Source organism: Hibiscus syriacus, unplaced genomic scaffold (assembly GCF_006381635.1).
Source record: "Hibiscus syriacus cultivar Baekdansim isolate YM2019G1 unplaced genomic scaffold, ASM638163v2 tig00111783_pilon, whole genome shotgun sequence".
NCBI classification, from domain to species: domain Eukaryota; kingdom Viridiplantae; phylum Streptophyta; class Magnoliopsida; order Malvales; family Malvaceae; genus Hibiscus; species Hibiscus syriacus.
Window position 1 is genome coordinate 5,209,427 of NW_024063178.1, and position 23,364 is coordinate 5,232,790.

Consider the following 23,364-nt stretch of genomic DNA (forward strand, 5'->3'; position numbering starts at 1 on the left):
AAGATTGACCCAACTTCAAAACGAATGAGTCATTTGTGACACAATAATTAAAAGCCACTTTCATTCAGAGTCACTTTCAACTTCACAGCGAAAGATATTGAACTCGAAAGCAATGCAATTTTGGATTCCAACTTTACAACGAAGGACATCCAATTCAAAGCTCAACTTCACAGTGAAGGAGCTATCCATGATTTCAACATCACGACGAAGGATATCGTGCCCAAGTGGAATGACTTAGTTTCACAACAAATGAGTCATCTATAATAATAGAGGGTATCACCCAGCCTATTACAGTATAGCTCAAGGCGAGAAGGGCTATCTGTAACAAAAACATTCGAGTTTGATTCCATTCAACTCAAGGCCATATCGTTCAACTCAAGGGAATATCAAATTTACAGCATAGCTCAAGGCGAGAAGGGTTATCTGTCAATGAAAACCTTCGAGTTCGATTACATTCAGCTCAAGGGCATATCAAATTTACAGAATAGCTCAAGGCGAGAAGGGCTATCTGTCAACAAGAACCTTCGAGTTCGATTATATTCAGCTCAAGGGCATATCAAATTTACAGCATAGCTCAAGGCGATAAGGGCTATCTGTCAACAAACACCTTCGAGTTTGATTCCATTCAACTCAAGGGAATATCAAATTTACAGCATAGCTCAAGGCGAGAAGGGTTATCTGTCAACAAAAACCTTCGAGTTCGATTCCATTCAGCTCGATGACAGCGAGGAACTACTTTTCGATTAAAGTTTAAGCCGAGGTCTTTAAGTCAAGAAGATGTTCTGGGGAAATCTCTTAGCCTAGTACAACATAGCTTAAGTTGAGGAAAGCTATATGTCCACGAAAACTATCAAGTTCGATTTCATTCAGCTCAAGGCCTATCAACCACATGGTAGTGTTGAGGAACTATTTTCCAGTCGAATTTTCAAACCAAGGTCTTTAAACCGAGGAAAAGACCAAGGTTGACTACGATTTGGCAACAAGAAGTCACCTTTCGATTCAAATTTCGAACTACGATTTCAATTTCATGAAGAATGGTATCAATTCAAGACTAACTTAACTTCGCGACGGAGGAGTCATCCCCAACTCAATTTAACAAGAAGTTATTCCTAATTGCAATATCAGAGTCAATTTTCAACTCCACAAGGGAGGATTTAGACTTAGGGACCCTTTCATACCGAACGAAAATTTGTATCCTTTTATCTTTGTCCTATTTTTGTTACACGAAAAAGGACAAAGAGTGGCAGCTGTAGACACTCATTTTCGTTAGGAGTTTTTTATATAATATTGTATAGTTTTTTAACAAATTTTTTGTTTTTTTTTAAAACATATAGTTTTTTTAAAAAAAATCAGTTTTTGAAATATATATATATAATATATAGTTTTTGAAAATTTATATAATATATAGTTTATGAAACATTTTGAAAACTTATATAATATATAGTTTTGAAAATTATTTTGGAAAATAAATAATATATATATATATAATAGTACTATTTTTTAAAATAATATTATTTTTATTTTTATTTTTATTTATTATTTTTATTTATTATTTTTATTATTACTTATTTATTTTATTTTATTTTTTTAAACATGTCCAATGAGTCCAGGTTCGGGTTAAAGAATTAAGCCCAACCGAGCCTGCAAGTCTGACCCAGAAAGCAAACCCGGTGGGAGGCCCAAGTGTGCAAGCCCAGTAAGAATAGAGTCCATTAGGGTTTCATCATCAAATCCAGCGTCGCACAGTCGAGAGCTAAACAAGCGAAACGATCGGTCGAGATGCCCGACCGAAGAACTCGGGATTGCAATATCCCAGGGTTTTCAGTCAACCCACAACCACACGAATAGTCCGATAATAACGGGAACAACCCGTTGAGGGTAGAATCAATAAACATCGGTGGTGGGGTATAAATACCACACCAAATCTGTCAAACGGAGAACACGATACAATGATCCAACAAAAGGCAACCAACATCGATCAACAAGGAAAATCATAGAGAGAAACAAGCAAACCTACAACCCAAAACAAAAGCCATTCGAATATAGAAAAAAATAATAAAAACAGCAAAGCCTTTGCCGAAAGTCACCGAGAGAGCGTAAAGACCACGTCGGGAAACCAAGAGTCACGAAACTCAAGAGACGTCGATTTTAAGGGTAAAAATTGAAACCTAAAAGTTTAAATCTATGTAGTTTGGGGGTGATCTTGAGTGATTGGGTTTTGGATTCGGGTTTAAGGCGTTGAGGAGAACATTTTGGGGGAGTTTTAATTTTTCCTGCCACTGGAGGCGGCGGCCGAAGCGGCGGCGGGCGTTAGAAGTGGGCCTGGGAAGGTGACCAGCCTTCGGTCGATTGGTATTGGGTGAGAGGTTTTCTGGAGAGGTGGGGGAGTTTTTTTTTGTTTTAAGTAAAAATGATTTTTTATTTATTTAGGGGTAATTATAACCGAGGAACTAAAGTTAAAATACGAGATTTTTAAATTATTTCTACAGTCCCTGTAAGTTTGAAGTGTTATTCGTTTTAGTCATCTGTTGTAATTTTGCCCTTGAATTTCAAATTTATTCAATTTGATCCCTGTTAACATTTCTTATATTTTGCAAATTGGTACCCTAACTTTAGTTTTTTTCTTGCAGCTCATTTCTAGTATTAATTTCAGTCCATAAATTTCAATTTATTCCAATTTGATCCCCTTAAGTTTTATCTATTTCCTTTATTTTATTATTTATATCATTTAACATTTTTTTTTTTTAAATAACATTTCTTCATTTTTTTCATTAATTTTTTCATTTTTATTATATTTCTTTCGAAATTTAACATTTATACATTTTTTATTTTTTTCTAAAGTTTAAGATTTTCTTCATCTTATTTTATTTTATTTTCCTCTTTTAACATTTTAACATTTTTTATTTTCTTAATTTAATTTTCTCTCTCTCTTTGATTTATTTAATATTTTATTTTACCATCTAACACATTTTTGACTTTTGTAAGTTGTAATTTCAATTGATCAAAGGTAAGCAATTTAAAATGAATTTTAAAATTTCAATTGATCAATGGTAAGCAATTTAAAATGAATTTTAAAATTTCAATTTAAATTTAAATTTTCGCAACTAAGACAACTGACAAATTAAATGGTACTGAAAGGGTAGTTCAAGGGTGCTAACCTTCCTAGACTGTAACCGACTCCCAAATCTAACATATTTCTGGTAAAAGACATATCAGGTAAGATAGTGTCCGATCAACCAAATGTTTTAAAAAATAAATTATCGGTGGCGACAATAGGTAAAATCTATTAGTACTATATAAATTATTAATTTATCATTTTTTTATTTTCTATTAGTAAATTTGTATTTTTTTAATACAACAATTTTTAAAGATAACTATTAAAAAATTATTAAGCATGACTCATGCTCATTACAAAAATTTATTGCTTGACTCAACTCGCTACTCATTAAGCTTGTTAAAATTTTATTCGACTCGTTCTCATAAAAACTTGTTGCTCAACTAGACTCGTTGCTCGTTACTTGTTAAGCTCATTAATACAATATAAATTTTTACCAAAATTTTTACCTTGTTTTTTTAACTATGATAAGCTCTATTAATACAATATAAATTAGTAATTTATCACTTTTTTATTTTATATTAGTAAATTAGTAATTTTTAATTCAATAATTTTTTAAGATGTAGATTTCGTTTTTATCCGGGTCGAAAAAATATAATAATAATAATTATTATTATTATTATTATTATTATTAATTATTACCTACCCTACCCACTATCCACCACTACCAACTAACCATTTAATCTACCACTGCACACTAACCACCTAACCCGCCATCATCATCTCACCATAAAAAGGGAAGAGTTCGCACTATCGGGAGCTCACCATAAAAAGGGGGAAGAGTTCGGGTTCTAGGGGAAAAGGAAAAAAGAAAGAAGCAAAAAGCGACAAGGCAGGCCGAGTTGGCCGAAAGAGCTGCAGAGTTTAAGGCAATGCAAGCCCAAGCTGAAACTGTAAGATCTCTTCGGAAATTCTCTCGTCATCTTTGTACCTTAATGGTTAATCACTTATGTATTTGTTGGTTTAAAGATTAAGTTTGAATTTGCAAACTGTTCTTTAATAACATCAAAGACAATATGATCGTTTTATATTGTGCTATGCTGAAGCTAGTTTTTAATACATATTTTCCTGAGTGGATCATGACATCAGCTATGGAACTTTTTGTACTACATTGCAGTCTTTTACTCTTTTTTGTGTGATTAAGTGAAGTATATATTTTAAGGCTAACACTTGATTTTCTACTTGTCGGCAAATTGTTTCCTTATTTATTAACAATTAAAAATTTATTTATACTTAATGGCGTTTGGGAGGTATGACATTTGGTCCTTTAACTTTATATTGTTTACTATTTTAGTCATTAAGTTGCTAGTTTTTTCTATTTTAGAATTTTAAATGTCTGCTTTTGCGATTCAGTCCTTTAAATTTTTATTTATGCTATTTTAATCCTTTAAGTTCATGTTTTTACTAGATCTATTGTCGAGTAAAAAGATTTATTTTTAAAACAAATAATTCGAATCAAATTAATCACACTTTAATAAATGGATCATATTTTAACTTGATATTTAATCCAGGATTTTCACCATTACGACAACGTGTAAGCAAAACAGTACCAATTTTGGGCGCTATGGGGGTGCTAATCATTCCCCACGTGTAACCGGCTCCCGAACTTGTTTTAATCGAATCTTTGGTTGTCTTAAAAAATGATTTTTCTTAAAATTGTTTTTAAAAGACGTTTTTAGGTATTCTACCTACCTAATCCAAAGGTTGATGACGACTCTTTTCAATTTTATCCAATTTAATTCAAAATCACCATTTTCCAAAATTAAAAGTCGTAACTGTTTTTAAAATAACATTTGATTGTTTCACCTAAAAATGGTTATGACAGCTTGGCGACTCTGCTGTGGACCTTTTTTTAGAGAGTCGAGCTGTAAGTTGCCAACACATTGTCGTTGTGGTGGAAATTATGAGTTCGAGTCTTTAGTTAACTTATGATTCATTTATTGAAGTTTTTTAATTGCTTCATTTTTTATTGTCATACTAACATTTGAATCTTTGCTTTCAGATATGTCCAAGCTTTTATCGAGTGGATTGTTTTCCTTTTGAGTCAAAGGGTTGAATGTTCCTCCTCACATACATCACGTGCATTTACATAACATAAGCTCTATACCCGAGCTCTGAACCCTTTCAAAGTGAGGGTGAAAGTGACGCCTTCATGAGAATTTATTCTCCGTGTCGGCCTAGCAAGTAACCTTCGGGATTCATTTACTTTATGTATTCGTGTGAATTTATTCTCCACGTAAACATAAGGGAAAACATCCTCTCGAATTGAACTCGATCCACTTAAGCCTATAATAGGCGAGGATTGAGGGTTTGGCAGCCCAAAGGGGCACCGACATCAAGGACAATTCGAGTACCTTTTTCTGTTAGAGACGGAACCATGCATATAGTGAACCGTATAACTTCACCATGGGTATGGTCATATCGAACCTCTTTCCATCGATAGGTACCCAAATTAAGTGTACACAAAGGAGGAGCGCTTATGAACCTTTTCTTGTTGCTTTAAATTCTGTTGAATAACAACATACGAACTAGATAACATGAGATTAGGATTATTTTTTTGTAAATACATCATTGTGGGTAGAAAACATGTCTGGGTAGTATAATTATCTAATAAAAGAATGCTCGGGTAGATATCATGATGGGGTAGGTATTATATTCATCTTTGAATAACATTTATCTATATCGATTGTTTCACATGTACTAACTAATTTCTTTTCTATTGTTTGTGTACACTAACTTATTTCTTTTGTTTGTGTCATTTTTCCATGCCTTCTTTACATTGCATTTTCATTTGTCATAACATAATACAAAAGAGGTGTTGATCCACAAAAACATATTCGTTAAACATAAATAATTTGCATTAATGGACAAAGGGGTTGTAATGCAAGAGGTGAAAAAGTAGAGGTCGACTATGGTCAGAAAAGACTCATAATGATCGAGCAGACAGATTAGAAAAAGAACAAAAGGAAGTCTGTTGAAGGGATATCAAGAACAAGTTCAGAATAATTCCAACTTGAAGAGATCTTCTGAGTACTGGAAGAGTGAAGCCAGCAGCCTGAAAATGAAGTTCAAATGACAAAATGAAAAAGAGTTCTTGAAAGAATAACTAAAGGCTTCCCAAAGATGTTTTTCAGACAGTCAGTACCAGAACAAACGTCTAAAGACCTAGTTGATCTGGAGAAGTCTCTTTAATGATATCAATAACAGGATGGTAAAACGATAGCTAAATTGGAGGCCATTGTTGACAAATTCAAGAAACAAGCAAATGAACTTCAAATAATCCCTTTGATGGAGGGCTCCAATGGTGTTTCCGTTAGGGAACATGCTCAGCAAAGAGAGTGAAAGCCAGAGATGTAGTCATTCAGACTTCTTAGAGTAAGTACAAAAAGTAGCTTTTCCCTTGCGCGGTTTAGTCAGAGAAGCCGGAGTGGTTCAACAGTGTATTCAATCGGTGACAGACGAAGGTAGAAGACTAGTCAACCTCTTCGGGGTCTAGGAGACTTAGTCAAAATGTACCTTTAGGATGTTTTTGTCTCTTAAGAAATAACACTTTTGTCCCAATAAAGATTATTTATAATAACAGACATGTTTTCGGATAAATGCTTTGAACATTTCATGTATTTTTGCATTTTGCATCTATATTTCATTTTAAGCATTTTCATAAACATGAAATTACTTCATGAAGGATTTGATGAAGTGGTCTTAACCTCATGATACCACATGGAAGCAAGATTTTAACAATTAAAGAAAAAACTGAAATCAGTACAGTGAAAGCTATCAGCTGGTTGTAGGACTGAGCCTGTCAGATGATATGAGAAAACAGTCTCCATATCCTAAGGGCTACGATGTTAAAGTTGTATTAAGTTACCACATAGGAAGCTCCAGACATTCCTCTAAGAACTGTAAGACACTGAAGCGTAAGATCCAAAACTTGATAGATTCAGGGGCATGGACAATCGAAGAAGGGGGCATTGCATTTACCATTTGCATTGAGAGCATGGTTTTGTTGAAATCGTTTTTACTCTGTCTTTCATATTTGTTTAATCTTTTAAACAACTGAATTTATGCTACCTTCTAAGGTGGAATAATTAAACTAGTTTTAATCTTTAGTTCTTTGAATATTAAATGAATTAAGGATTCTTTTAATTCTTCAAGAATTATAGATTTTTGAATATGGCAAGATTAGACCTCTTTTATCTTGTCTAAAACCCCAAAATAAAATACCTTGATTCTTTACCCAAAATAACTCATGGTCATTACCAAAAAAACCAGATTTTGACATTACCTCCCTTTGAAACTTTTGAACATTGGCTTTATCTTTTCGATACACAAAGAGTCATACCCACCTTTCTTTGAGTCAATAAAGTCACACCATTGTCCTTTTAGACTCAAAATTGACATTTTGATACCATTAAAACCTAAGGCATTGAGTTGTTCATTTGAACATGAGCCTTCTTCTAAGACACAACTTGAGACATCTCGCAAGGAGCCTGAACATTGAGACATGTTGGGAGCAAGAAGAAAAGAATAATTAATTTGAAATAATTCTATCACGCATTAATTACATTGTTTTCATGTGAATAAAATTAATTCTGAAAATCTATCCGCCTGGGGATACCTCTTCTATGAGGACTTTTGTGTGTAAGATGATGAACGACTTTGTTTCATTTATCCATATATATATATCCCTTGTTGTCCCCTTTTGAGCCTATAGTATTTTTCTTATTATTCAACCCTAACCAAGGATCACCTTCCACACTAGGGGGCAAGGTGGAAGAAATCTGGTCACATGAGTGAAGAAATCAATCCAAAGAAGATACCAAAAGGAAAATCAAATGCCAAGTGCGAAGATCCAATCAAGAACAAAAAGAAAAAAAAAAGAAAAAAGTAAAGAGAAAATAAAAAAGAGAAACAAAAATAAAGGAAAAGGCGAAGAAAAAAAGACAAGACGCATATGCAAAGATTCTCTCGATTTAAATGACGCATCGGGATTCAAATTATGAGATTGATCAAGAACAATCATTCCAGAATCACTTCACTCGAAGATCATGAAGCATCTAGAGAAAATCAAGAGAGACACATACGAGCATATTCAAATTTAGAAAAATAGGATTGAAGGCATCAGAATGAATTGATCCTTGGTTCAATACCCTGAAACACTTGTTTGGGGCTACTTATCATTTGTTTCATAACCATGAAACATTGCCTACATTTTGTGCCTTAAAAGTCCCTTCTAATCATACATGGATTTCTAAACAGAAGAGACTATCTTCATATTTGATCCCGCCTATCAGGATTAATCTTTATTTGCAAAAAGTTTTCTAAAATCTTTAATGCATGATAGAGAAAAATAACAAAGGGGTTCAAGACGTAAATTTTGAATGACGTCTTACACCAAAGGAGGAATTGAGTTGAAAACTTGAAAAGGCGGCTCGAATATAAAATTTTTGCAGCTGAGACGATCACACAAATTCCTTGATAAGTCATCGCAAAATCCGAGTGTGACCATGAAAGCTGGGAGTCGAAGAACACTTCCAGTAGAGGAGCATACAAGCTACCCCATAAAATCAGTGAGCATCAAAGAAACAAGAATGTCAAACTTTTGACCAAACACAATAACCTGAGATTTTTTATTCTTTCTTTACTTAACCATTTACCAAAGATAGTTTTGATCTTGACACTTGTCAAATAACTATAATTTATTGAAGAATTAATAGTGTAATTAATTATTTGATATCCAATGAACTCTTATTTTATGATTCGTTAATTGTAAAACCTGAAAAGGGGTAATATTTTCTCAAAATCTTTGATTAAACATTTTTTTCAAAACTCTTTTAATTGATATTTTCAGACTTTTGAAAATAAAAGAAGAAGAAAAATGTTTTTCAAACAAGACAATCTCTTTGGAGTGGATCTTGGTAGATGACATTATGGCTCTTAGACATAAAGCTCATGCTTAGAATCAATGCTAAAGAAACAAATGATGAGTGATAGGGCATCTTTGGAGATTCAACATCGAATGTTGGGGCATCTTTGGGGATTCAACATACTGATGTGAACGATCAGATCTTCTAAAAGCCTTTCCTCCACATGCAGGAACAAGCAGACAAAGAATGAGGCTCCATCTAAGAGGTAAAACAAGAACTAATTCATTTTGCATACGTCTTAGACATACTATAGAGCATCATATTTATCATTTTTCGCATACAAAATTTTTGCAGTTGTAGAGTCAAGTTTCAACTTCGAGGCGAAATATACTTAATTCAAAAGAGTTTTAAAAAAATTTGATGGTAGTTGCTTAATTCAGCGGCGAGGAGCTACACCTCAACCAACTTGACCTATGGAAAGTTCGAGAGTCAATTCAGAACGAATCCAGTTTAGCATAGCTCAAGGCGAGAAGGGTTACCTGTCAACAAAATCCTTCGAGTTCGATTCTATCAACTCAAGGGCATATCAAATTAACATCATAGCTCAAGGCGAGAATGGCTATCTGTCAACAAAAGCCTTCGAGTTTGATTCCATTCAACTCAAGGGCATATCAAATTAATAGCATAGCTCAAGGCAAGAAGGGTTATCTGTCAACAAAAACTTTCGAGTTCGATTCCATTTAGCTCGAAGACATATCAATCGCATGGTAGCATCGAGGAACTACCTTCCGTTGAATTTTAAACCGAGGTTTTACATCAAGAAGAAGACTTGGGTTGACTGTGATTTAACAATAAGGAACTATATCACAGTCAAATTTACAGCATAGCTCAAGGCGAGAAGGGCTATCTATCAAAGAAAATTTTCGAGTTCGATTCCATTTAGCTCGAGAACATATCAAACACATGGTAGCATCGAGGAACTACTTTCTGGAAGAATTTTCAAGCCGATGTCTTTAAACCGAGAAGAAGACCAAGGACCAATTCCAGGCTCAACCCGAAGCCCAATTATAGTTGCTCCCAATACAAACATATCAAATTTCCAAAACCTGATTGTTTTTGTTATCTTTGCCCCATTCTTATTAACACAAGAATGTGCAAAGAGCAGCTGTAGACACCGTTTTTGTCCGGATCGAAAAAATATAATAATAATAATTATTATTATTATTATTATTATTATTATTATTATTATTACCAACCCACTATCCACCACTACCCACTATCCACTTAATCCACCACTACCCATCTAATTACCTAACTCACCATCATCATCTCACCATAAAAAGGGGAAGAGTTCGCTCTATCGGGGGCTCATCATAAAAAGGGGGAAGAGTTCGGGTTCCAGGGGAAAAGGAAAAAAGGAAGAAGCAAGAAGAGACAAGGCGGATCAAGTTGGCCGAAAGAGGTACAGAGTTTAAGGCAATGCAAGCCCAAGCTGAAACTGTAAGATCTCTTCGGAAATTCTCTCGTCATCTTTGTACCTTAATGGACAATCACTTATGCATTTGTTGGTTTAAAGATTAAGTTTGAATTTGCAAACTGTTCTTTAATAACATCAAAGTCAATATGATCGTTTTATATTGTGCTATGCTGAAGCTAGTTTTTAGTACATATTTTCCTGAGTGGATCATGACATCAGCTATGGAACTTTTTGTACTACATTGCAGTCTTTTACTCTTTTTTGTGTGATTAAGTGAAGTCTGTATTTTAAGGCTAACACTTGATTTTCTACTTGTCGGCAAATTGTTTCCTTATTTATTAACAAATAGAAATTTATTTATACTTAATGGTGTTTTGGAGGTATGACATTTGGTCCTTTAACTTTCTATTGTTTGCTATTTTAGTCATTAAGTTTCTATTTTTTGCTATTTTAGTATTTTAAATGTTTATTTTTGCGATTCAGTCCTTTAAATTTTTATTTATGTTATTTTAATCCTTTAAGTTCATGTTTTTACTAGATCTCTTGTCGAGTAAAAAGATTTACTTTTAAAACAAATAATTTGAATCAAATTAATCACACTTTAATAAATGGACATATTTTAACTTGATATTTGACTCAGGATTTCCACCATTACGACAATGTGTAAGCGAAACAGTATTAATTTTGGGCGCTGTGTGGGTGCTAATCCTTCCCCACGTGTAACCGACTCCTGAACTCGTTTTAATCGAATCTTTGGTAAATGCAGACCAACTTTTGTCTTAAAAACGATTTTTCTTAAAATTATTTTTAAAAGATATTTTTAGGTATTCGACCTACCTAATCCAAAGGTTGATGGCGACTCTTTTCAATTTTATCGAATTTAATTCAAAATCACCATTTTCTAAAATTAAAAGTCGTAACCGTTTTTAAAATAACATTTGATTGTTTCACCTAAAAATGGTTATGACATAAGATTACTAAAAAAACTGTTAAAAAATTAATGAGCTGCTCACGAACTTATTGAGTCGAGATGAACTTTGTTAGACTCAACTCATTAAGATTTTGAGTCAAGCTAAAGTTCAAATCGAATCAACCCGAATCGAGTTTTAATCAAATTTTGAATAAATCAAATTCGAATTACCGGGATGCGCCTGACAACAACATATTAAGCACTAATTAACATCAGGGCATTAGATACGATCCCGAGTGATCTCTACTCTCTCCTTTTTATTAAGAAAACATTGCACTAGCATTTGCTTAGGCTATGACTATGATGCTTGCTCCTTTGGGACAACGCCACATCATGAGAGACGCATGTTTAAGTTATAATGATGGATTGCGAGTGAATGTTTCATTTTCACCCATCAGCCTCAATAACTGCATTTTTAGTGAAATGTTGAAATTTATTTTATAATTTTTAAAAATTCAATAACAAATAAAATTATTTTAGTAAATTTTAATAATTATTTATTAATTCATTCTATTCCATGTTAATAATGAACATGAATAGAACATTTCAATGTAGAACTTTCACTCGTTCTCGAAATATGAATTAAACCGAAAAAAGCAAGCAAAGCTTCTTCATTTATAGTACTTTCAATTATCCCTAATAACACTCGAACCAGCCTACCAATGAAAACAACCTCCTTTTTTTCTTCATTTTTTTTCAACCCCAAGTCTCAAACCTTCTGTAGACCTAAAATATTTCCAAAGATTAATGAACATATATTCTGTTCTTAAAAAAGCATGATTTAGATTTTGAACTACAGTTAATTAATGATAATTAGTGGTTAACCATTTCCATGTACTGATTAAGCGACTCTTGCCTCTGCAATCTCATTTCATCATTGAACTTCTTTATGAACGCTTCCACTCGACGGTTCAACTCATCCTGACTCAACGACCGTTCTTTCCTCAGCTTCACCGCCGAAGCCAGAGAAGGATAGCTCACCAGTTCAGTTGGAGGCTGGTAATTGGTCCGGTCCCTGAAGGTCTCCGCTTTCTTCATCGCCGCCTTCGAATCGGACCACGCCGGGACGTTGATATCACGGCCGTGACTCTCCCACGTGTCCGATTTCTTCAAATGCCTCGTCAACGCATTGCTTTCCCTTCCGTTATCATCTTCCACGTGTTCTCCAGCGTCTCGTGGCGTTTGGGTTTCGCCACCCTCGATACTCGGCCACCTGCATTAAGCAATAGTTGATTTAATTAATTAAATCATTACTCTCAGCGTTCTTAATAGCGATTTAGATGTTTTTAGTTTCTTAATCATATGTTTAAAAAGGACTATTTTGAACTTATTCAGTGGCGCGTCGTCAAGTAGACGCCATCGTTGAACGGACATGAAAAAAGTAAAGGTTTATTTCTAATTTTAGTCCCTCTGCTGTTCTGAAATATAAACTCTCAGCTCTCTACAACAAGTAGAGGGGCATAAAACAAGAATTATACCGAGTAAACGACACAGTTTGAGTCCGAAAAGTGATAGAACATGCAACACGTGTGAAAAAAAAAACTAAAACGCCGCCGGAGCGGCTCCGTCGAATGGACCAGAAAGCTTTTCAAAAATATTTTTGAATTTCAAAACAGATATATATACGAATCTAACCGACTAACCGTTAACAATTTTTAAAATAAAATATATGTAACAAAATTCGATAGGAAAAGAAAAGTGCTAAATATACCTTCAGGACTGGCTTTGACAGGTTTCCGGTGACCGTATCTAGTGGAAGCCGGTGGTTTCTCTACCGGAAACAGAGCATCCGATGGAAGTTCTGACGAATCCATTCTCCTCGGAGGAATCCACTCCGATTTCGACATAGCAAACTCGTCACTTCCTCCATCTCTATCATCAACAACCACTACATTGGCCTTCGCCTCAAAAACCGTCGTTTCCACCTCTTGTACTCTCTCCTTCTCGTACGCGACCGGTTCCACTACGCCGAAGTCCAAGCCGCTCTTCATCTCGTGCTCCACCGCTGGCCGTTGATACACAGAGATCTTCGATGTCGGCTGCTGCTGCATCTGCTCGGTCTGTTCGCTCTCGCTGTTGTTTTGATGAAACCGCGAAGATGCTGCAATTGTGATTATGATTCCGTTGACGATGACGTAAAGATACGGCGGCTTGAGCCAAGAACGGAACGCGCTCCACAATAACGGAGCTTGAGAAACGGAGAATTCCAAAACTAATGGAACAGAGACTTTAAGCCCTAAAGCTACGGTCAATACACCGATGGAAATGAACAGTACCTTTAACGATAACATCCAAGTGCTCGCCGACGCCATTTATGGATGTTTCTTTGTGCTGATGACGGTTGGGTGTGGGAGGTGACTGGAAATATATAGAGAGGGACAGTAGGGACGCTGTTTATGATTGAATCTTGCCCGTTAGATGTAAAAGATATATGAATGAACGGTAAATATTTGTTTTCGGGTAAATATTAGTTGGATTTCTTTTTCAAACAATAAATAAATATTATCTTTATAGAAAATTAAATGAATATTAATAGTTAATTAGGGGTTTAAATGAAGCTTTCTTTGTTGCCGTTTAAGTGGACACGAAAACAATTGATCCTTCCAGAACTTTACCATCATAATTATGTTTTTTACAACTAATTTAGTTTTCCAATCAATCGCATCACCAATCTTATATTTATACTAATGCATTTTAATTAAGCGTTTTTAGCATTAGTTTATATTATTTTTTATTTATATAGTAAAATTGGGCAAATTTTTTATTAAAGAATATTGATGTATAAAAAGGATAGATTCATTGGTGGAAGTTCAATTTTTTTAATTTAAGCAAAACATTGTTAGTAAGGATAGTTGAAAAAAGAAGATGAAAAAATCATTAAGGGGATTCAGAGGATTTATTCTCACTGAAAGTGTAAAAAAAAACTTATTTTATATATAATAATAATGATAATATAACAATGAACTGTTTTATTTAAGATTAATATAATTTAATTTAATAAATTCATTGTTTTTACTTCTACTAATCAAAGGCTACATAAGCTTTACTTTTTTTCCAATTACGTAAGCTTTATGTGTAAAAGGATTTATCCCATACATCTGAAACATAAACTGTATTTTATGGTATTAAATTAATAATTTCGGATAACTGAAGGTTGAAGATCAGATATTATATCATAATATAATGCTTGTAGTGGTTGGACGTTAGCTGTGTGGGGATTATTTGGTAGTGATTTTAATACATGTAGTCATTGTTTTTTCCAACGGTCGTATAATTGATCGTTACTCGCGCACGTTGTTTTCTTGTTGGTGCGGAGCGGAGGGGTTGGCTACGCCCTTTTGGTCCATGTGCCCTACAGCTTTTGTGGGTGCCTCACTGACCGACCATCCCCTTTCTTCTCTTACTCTCAACACTGAAATAATTCATCAACCGAATTTCTAGGGTCTCTATCTTATTACTTAGGGTAAACCATACTAATAGTTACCCAAATTTTTAGGGCACTTTTACTTTGGTCACCGAAAATAGAAAAACCCTCATTAGAATTAATATCGTTAAGCAAAACTTTCATTTTTGATTATTGAGTTATTAAATGATTATCGAAAGTTGATGTGGCACATTAAAACCCTAAATAAATCCAGCAACCGCCACTCATCTTTTCATCTTCATCCAATATTTTCTCTGGTTAAAAGGATCATTGAACTACTTTTCTTATTCTCTTGCTTTCCTTCAGTTAAAACTCGTCGCAAAATCATATCAATACCTTCAAATCTCAATCAAAATTAAAAGTTGAAACTTTTTTATCTTCCATTTTCAATCATCATCAATTTAAAATAGAATTATATTAATCTTTTAGATAAAAAAAATCTCCTCACTGTAGAGATTGATCGATGATTGCTCCTCTGTTTATCATAAAACTTGGCCTTTTTGACGACTACCAATTTAGAACCTTAGGTATTTTTGGGAAAAAGAATGTAATGTGTCACGACAATTTTTCCTAACGACAACTTACTAAAAATTAAATGAATGTAATTTTTAAAAATTATATGACGAAAACGAAAATGTACTAAAATTTTAATGACCATTAGTTTAGTTTACCCTATCACTTATATATATGATTATATTTACAAATATAGTTTATATAGAGAGATAGAGTTGAGATCCAATTATATAGTGTAAAATTAAAAAAGTTTCACATTTTATAATTGGATGAAGGTAAATTAAAGGCTGAGATTAATAGTAAAAAATGAAAGAAAAAAAACGAGTTAATCTCATCCTTTTATTTCCCCTCAATCAACAATCCTAAAAAGTGTAAAACTAAAAATTTTACACTAAGTATAAGTAGATACAAACACACACACACATATATATATATATATATATATATATATATATATATATATTGGAACAGTGTAGCTATGTCCTACCAATTACCCATCACTTGTAGTTAGGGTGAAACATTAGGCTTTTTTAAAAGGTTATGTGCCGTCTGATTGACTTGACCCAACTAACGTACTAACACCATCATATTCAGGCATGTTCTTCTTTTCTACCCTTTTTCACTTTTTAATGTTCTACGTATGCTTTTCATGTTAATAATAGTATTTTTAAATAAAATATAATCATATAAATAAGTGTCTATTATATATTTTTTAATAGTTTAGAATGGTCATATAATTTTAAAATTAATTATTTTAAAAAATGCGACCATTCCAACCTCTTCTCATAAGGGGTCGATGTACTAAGTCCTCTAGAAGACAAGTACATCCTATTATTTTAAAAAAATGTGAATTTTATTTTAATATGTTAAGGAAAAAATAAAAATTTTACATACCCATTATTTTTAAGAAAATATTAAAATTTCATACTCTCATTTTAAATTTCTGGATCTGCTACTACTTCTCATTTCGTCTATATTTGTGAATCCTATATCTTATGAGATAAGATAGAAATACAACTATTTGTACATATAAAGTATTTGCAAAAGTCAATGGAACATATTGTTTTCCACTCGCTTCTTTATCATAATGATTTTTTATCGGTGATTGCAACAGTGTGATTGAGCGTTCATTGTCAGATGATTGAGAGTATTTAAAATAAATACTGCTTTATAATCATTTTAACTTAATAAAAAAAAATATATATAATAATGTATATTTTATATAACGTCAATAAATTACCTGATAATATGTTATCATAAAATTTTAAAATTATATATATTTTTAACTACGTGTCATTATCATTTATTTGTTAATGATGCTCAAAATTAACATATGCATGTAAATAATAAAGACTTGAAGTTAGGAGTTGACCGTAATAAGGCAGCATGAGACCATATAGATCATCAATGAAAGACAATAAGAAAATTAGAACCCTAAGTGGCGGATTGTTTAACCAGATATTTTCCAAATAAATATCTAATAAACTGTGCATTGCATGTGTATAGATGAAGACGCCACGACAATAATTTAAATTAATTTCAACTCTTTAATTATCATTTTCATGACATTTTTGTCCACGGTAATAGCTTTTTAAATATATTTCAGATTATTTTCAATTTAAAACTATTTAGAATTTATTGGTCTTTAAAATAATTAAACAAATTTTGAATCTTAAAGCACAATACATATATCAAATCATATAGTATACGTGATGAGTTTAAGAATGTTAACTAAATGGCGTGGACCCCTTCTCACTATCAAGTGATATAGGTGTCACCAGTTTAATTGGTCCAGCCTATTGAAAGTCAAACAAAAAATTAATAGTGTTAAAGATATTTAGTCAATCTTGACTCATTTTTATATATTTTTAATTATTATAACTTTTGACAATTTCAAATACTTGATTGGAATTATTTATATTATTAAAGAGAATTCTATAGTTTTAAATTATTTTTAAATAGAATAATTAAAATTCACTATTTAAAGAACAGGCATAAGATTAATTATATATATATATATATATTACGAATTTTTGGAGAGAAATTGTGGGTTCATTTTATCTTGCAAATGTTTGATTTTGGATCAACACTACAGTGAGAAGATAGAGTTGACTTGACTCCATGAATCAGTGTGAAAGTGCAAGGTAGTTGTACAACAACCTTTAAATAATTAAATCAAGTAGGGAGACTTGAATATTAGAAAACTTTGCACGTGTCACCATAGGATCTTGCCCAGATATTGTCGATGGACAAATAAGTACAGGTGCACATGTGAACCAAATATGTTGTTATAGATTCATACAATTTCGAGATAAAAGAGGGTTTATCTGATGGAACAAATGAAACATCCTGGAAATTACATCACAAAACGATAAGGGGGTCCTTGTAATAACTCCAGAAAAAAAAAACCCCGTTATAACAGTTAGAATCGTGGACGGTGGATATGAAGTCAACAAAATCAGACTATATCTTGTTTGGTTTCTGGTCCAAATAGACATGGTAATGTTTTTGTTTAGTGGAGACAAATAGAAAAAAATCGTAAGATGATGACTGATTTTGTTACAGTCGAAGAACAACGAAGATGGAGGAGAAATGGGAACGGAACGGGAGAAAAATAACATACCGAGCACTTCGTCAAGTCTTACATTCCAAAGTCCGTTACAGATTTCGTCGGATGAATGACAGGTTTCAATTCTTCATTGGAACACGTCCTAGATTGGTTTGTTTTTATTTTTTTCACCGAATATGTGTATTTAATACAGGCAAAATCAACGAGATAATACGTTGAAATTTTTTTTTTCACGAGATAGTGCCCTCGCCAGATTAATTGCTCAGATGGTGCCCTCTACAGTCCCGGGGGTAGGTCGCCATGCACGCCCAGCGACCTACCAGGTCGCCATGCACGCCACAAGGTCGCCATGCACGCCCAGCGACCTAGGTAGGTCGCCAAAAGTCACCATGCAGTCCATGCTTGGCCTGAACAATGTTGGTGGTTTAGACATGGCCCTTTCCTTCTACCCTGAGTGTGCAAATGATCCCATGTCTCATTACAAATTCGTCCTCGCAATTGAAGCATTTGCCAAGCATGGATTGCATGGAGTCTCTGCATGGCTGTGCATGGCGGCATGGCAACGTGGCATGGGTCTGGGCGAGGTTGGAGTCTCTGCATGGCAACGTGGCATGGGTCTGGGCGAGGTTGGAGTCTCTGCATGGCTGTGCATGGCACATGCAACGTGGGTAGGTCGCCAGGGAATCCCACGACATTGTAGGTCGCCAGGGCATCCCAGCGATATTGTAGGTCGCCAAGGGATCCCAACGACCTATGCCTTTGCCCCACTCTGCTGCCTCTGCGCCTCTGCTCCCATGCAGCGTGAAATCAGCTGCATTATTGCAGCACTTATTGCTGCATTATTGCAGCCCGTGAACGTGAATCAGCCACCTATAATTGAAGCAATGCCCGGTTGTTGTATTATATATTGGATGGATGGGGTTAATGGAGTGAAACAATTAAGAGAGAAAGAAAGGGAGAAAATAGCAAAGGAGAAGATAGCAGAGAAAAGAGGAGGAAGAAGAAAGGGAGAGCACAACATCGAGGTAAGTTTTTTTTAATTATTTTAATTAGTTTATTATTTTAAATTATTAGTTTGTTAGTTTATGGTTTAAGTTAAAACAAAATTTTAGTTAATTATTTAATTTGTTTGTTTGATGGTTATATATTAAAAAAAAATTAATTAGTGTTTAGTTAGTCTAATATTTAATTAGTTTGTAGTTAGTTAAATAGTTAAGTTATATTTGGTTGTTGAATTTATATTATATAAAAAATTAGTTTATTAGTAGTTTAAGTTTTATTATAATAAAAAATAGTTTATTAGTTTAAGTTATAAAAGAATAATTATTTAAATTAGTTATTGTTATAAATTATTAGTTAATTAGTTTATTATTATAAATTAGGGTAAAACAAAAAATTAGTTAATTAGTTGTTAGTTTAAGTTATATTATTGTTAGTTTAAGTTATATCATATAGAAATAAAAAATTATTTAATTAGCATGTTTGATAATTACATATTAATAAAATATTTAGTTAGTTTGTTAGTCGTTAGTTATATAAAAAATATGAAATTAGTTTGTGTTAGTTAAATAGTTAAGTTATATTTGTTTGTTGAATTTATATTATATAAAAAAATTAGTTAATTAGTTTTTTAGTAGTAAATTATAATTAAAAATCATTTATTAATTTAATTTATATTAAAGAATAGTTTATTAGTTAACGTTATATTAAAGAATAGTTATTAGTTGTTTAAGGGAAAATTTACGTTTAATTTATATTTTAAAAAGTTTAGTTTGTTAGTTTATTAGTTTAATATATTATAAGTTATTATATTAAATTTTTTTGTTGTGTTGTAAAATAGTTAGTTAGTTAGATTATATTAGTTATATTAAATGAATTTTTAAATACTGTTGTTTACTTTTTTTACAGATTCATTCTAATGGCTGACCAAATTCCACTGCTGAGACTTGACAATGAACTTATTTCAAGTCATTTGGGAATAATGGTGAATAAAATATTGTTTAATGAATTATAATTAATAAATATTTGAATATTATTTTATGATTGTGATAAATTTTTGAAATATTTAATTGCAGGAGGACGAGCAGCGAGTCCTTCGTCATCGGCTACATAAAGTGCCCAAGCCACACAGATTGATAGAAGAAAACTTGCAGGAGGCTGGATTTTGGTATGTAACATTTGTGCGAGATTACAAGTTGGTCCCAGGTTTGATCAGTGCCTTGATTGAGCGTTGGAGACCAGAAACACACACGTTTCATTTGCCGTGTGGCGAATGTACGATAACTCTGGAGGATGTGGCACTGCAACTCGGGGTCCAAACAAATGGGATGCCAGTGGTAATGTCACATGAGTTTAATAATGTGGCACAACTTTGTAGCTTGTTTCTTGGGAAAACGCCCGTACCACCAGAGTGTAAAGGGTGGCGTGTGAGGTTGTCATGGTTGAAGAATGAATTTCAGCTTCAACCAAATAGTACGGAGCACGAAATTATATATGCAACACGAGCATATATATTACAATTGATTGAGGGTATTTTAATGCCAGATAAATCCGGTAGTTATGTTCACACTCAATATCTTCTTTTTTTAAGAAATTTTGAGAATAATAGGCAATATAGCTGGGGATCGGCGATATTGGCGTTCTTGTATCGTGAGATGTGCAAGGCGTCATTAGTCATGAATGATAATAATACAGTAGAAATCGGTGGATGTCTGTTGCTGCTACAGTCATGGGCTTGGCATAGACTTCCGTTTCTGACACCGATTAGTCGGACTGCGGTTGACTTTCCGCTTGCCGGAAGGTAATATGAATTCTCTATTTTAATATAAAATATTAATTATAAAATAAAAATGACCATATTTTTTTGATTGATATACAGATGGAGGCATAAAATTGAAGGCACGGGGTTGGTGCACAACAACATTAAAGAGTTCAGGCTGAAGATCGACATTAAGGCAAAAAATGAGGTATGTATAATCTGTTATTTTTAATTATTATTTAAATTAACTATATTATTTTGATTTAAATAAATTTTATTATTTTTGTAATTTTACAGTTTAATTGTTGACCATACATGAATGAAGAAATACTTGCGTTGATACCGCACGATATTTTAGATGGGTTTCAATATTGGTGTGCTGTTACACCATTGATCAATTTTGCGTTTGTTGAGATCCAATTTGGGGATAGAGTGTTGAGGCAATTCCACTTCCACCAACCTATTCCGCGGAGTCCATGGGATCATGACCTCCTCCAAATCTTAGATGGTCGTCGTCAGGTGAATAGGGTTGAGACGCATGACCAGCTGCACATATTTGATGGTCGTCGTAAAGAAAATGTTAATTGGGTTGAGAAGCATGCAACCTACATTAATGCTTGGAACAATAGGGCTTCATTCATGCCAACTCTTGACGACATTCAAGACGACGACTTTAATTTTGAGACTTCGGCTTACCTTGCTTATTTTTTGGATAATGGAAAGCCATTTTGACAATAATTGTAGAGAGGCGATAATTTTTGAGGTTTAAGAAAAGATTTGGTAAAGCTGAATACTCTACCAAGTGGAGTGGGAGTTCATCTCAACAACCTGAAGCGGAAATGACCGATGTGGATAATAGCGCACCACAACCGTTCGGCGATGCATACATACCAGAGTTTGTGCAGCCTGATGCATCCATCTACTATCCCATGTTTTCGTCGACGTATGACTTTGAACACATGTCAGTTCAAATACCCCCAACGAATGAGGAGGATGGGTACCATACTCCTGAGCAACCGCAACGGCCACAACGCATCAGACGTCCGCCCCAACATTATCATTCAACAACACCCCCGACATCGGCAACAATTGTAAACTAGTTTGTTATTTGTTACAAATTTAATATTGACATTAGACTAGTTTTTTCAAACCTTAACAAATTCGACATATTTATAATGATTTTTAGTATCAAATCATTATTATAATTTATTACTAGTTATGTAACGAAATATGGTTAATTGAACCAAACATTGTTCATTGTTCAAGTCGTAAATCATTACTATCAAATCATTACTAAATCATTAATATCAAATCATTAAATATTAATAATAAATTATTATTACTAATCATTACTATCAAATCATTAAAAATTAATAATAATTTCATTATTACTAATCATTACTAAATCATTACTATCAAATCATTAAAAATTAATAATAATTTCATTATTACTAATCATTACTATCAAATCATTAAAAATTAATAATAATTTCATTATTACTAATCATTACTAAATCAAATATCAATCATTATTAATAATAATTTCATTATTACTAATCATTACTATCAAATCATTAAAAATTAATAATAATTTCATTATTATTAATCATTACTAAATCATTATTATCAAATCATTAAAAATTATTAATGATTTCATTATTACTAATCATTACTAAATCATTACTATAAAATCATTAAAAATTAATAATAATTTCATTATTACTAATCATTACTAAATCATTATTATCAAATCATTAAAAATTATTAATGATTTCATTATTACTAATCATTACTAAATCATTACTATCAAATCATTAAAAATTAATAATAATTTATTATTACTAATCATTACTAAATCATTACTATCAAATCATTAAAAATTAATAATAATTTCATTATTACTAATCATTACTATCAAATTACTATCAAATCATTAAATATTAATAATAATTTCATCATTACTAATCATTACTAAATCTTATAAACACATAGAAATTCATAGAAATACATATATCATTACTAATGATGAGGTCTATATCTTGGTAAATTAGGACAATTATTTTTTGAATGGCCATCACCCCTACATAATCCACATCTCTTTGCTTGACCTCTCTCTCTAGCATGGAAATCCATACTGGTATGAATACGAGTGGACTCAGGTCGACCCTTTGGACTTCTGCGAAGCATTGGATTTGGCATCCATTCGTCATGATCTTTTCTGGACCAATATGATTCATTCGGTATCTGTCTGAACGAATAGCTGTATACATTTAATATCCTACGTAAGTGAAAGCACTCATCAACATAAGTGCATGCGCTTACACCAGCATACATACATGCAACGACTGCATGAGCACATGGATATTTCCATGCCTGAAAACGACCACAATCACACCATTTCTATCGTAAATCAACTCTAAATGTTTGGTCTTCTCCTCCGACGTTACGGCGTATGCACGACACGACAAAAGTATGACCAACTCGGTCGAAATTATGAACAACCATTGATGTTACCAATCGCTCATTTGCTTCAATTGATTCCACCACTGTAGGAGCCCAAGTTTTACCTCTATTTATAAGACTCTCTATTTCTTTGCCTTTGTCCGACCAAACTTTAGCCAATCTAAAGTACGTCTCTTTCATCACACTCGCAATTGGGAGATGGCGTGTA

The 23,364-nt window shown here is 33.0% G+C and overlaps 1 pseudogene; it reads right to left on the reverse strand.

Moving 5' to 3' along the window:
• Positions 1-12,085: 12,085 nt before the first annotated feature.
• Positions 12,086-13,750, reverse strand: LOC120170638 (annotated as a pseudogene).
• Positions 13,751-23,364: the final 9,614 nt, after the last annotated feature.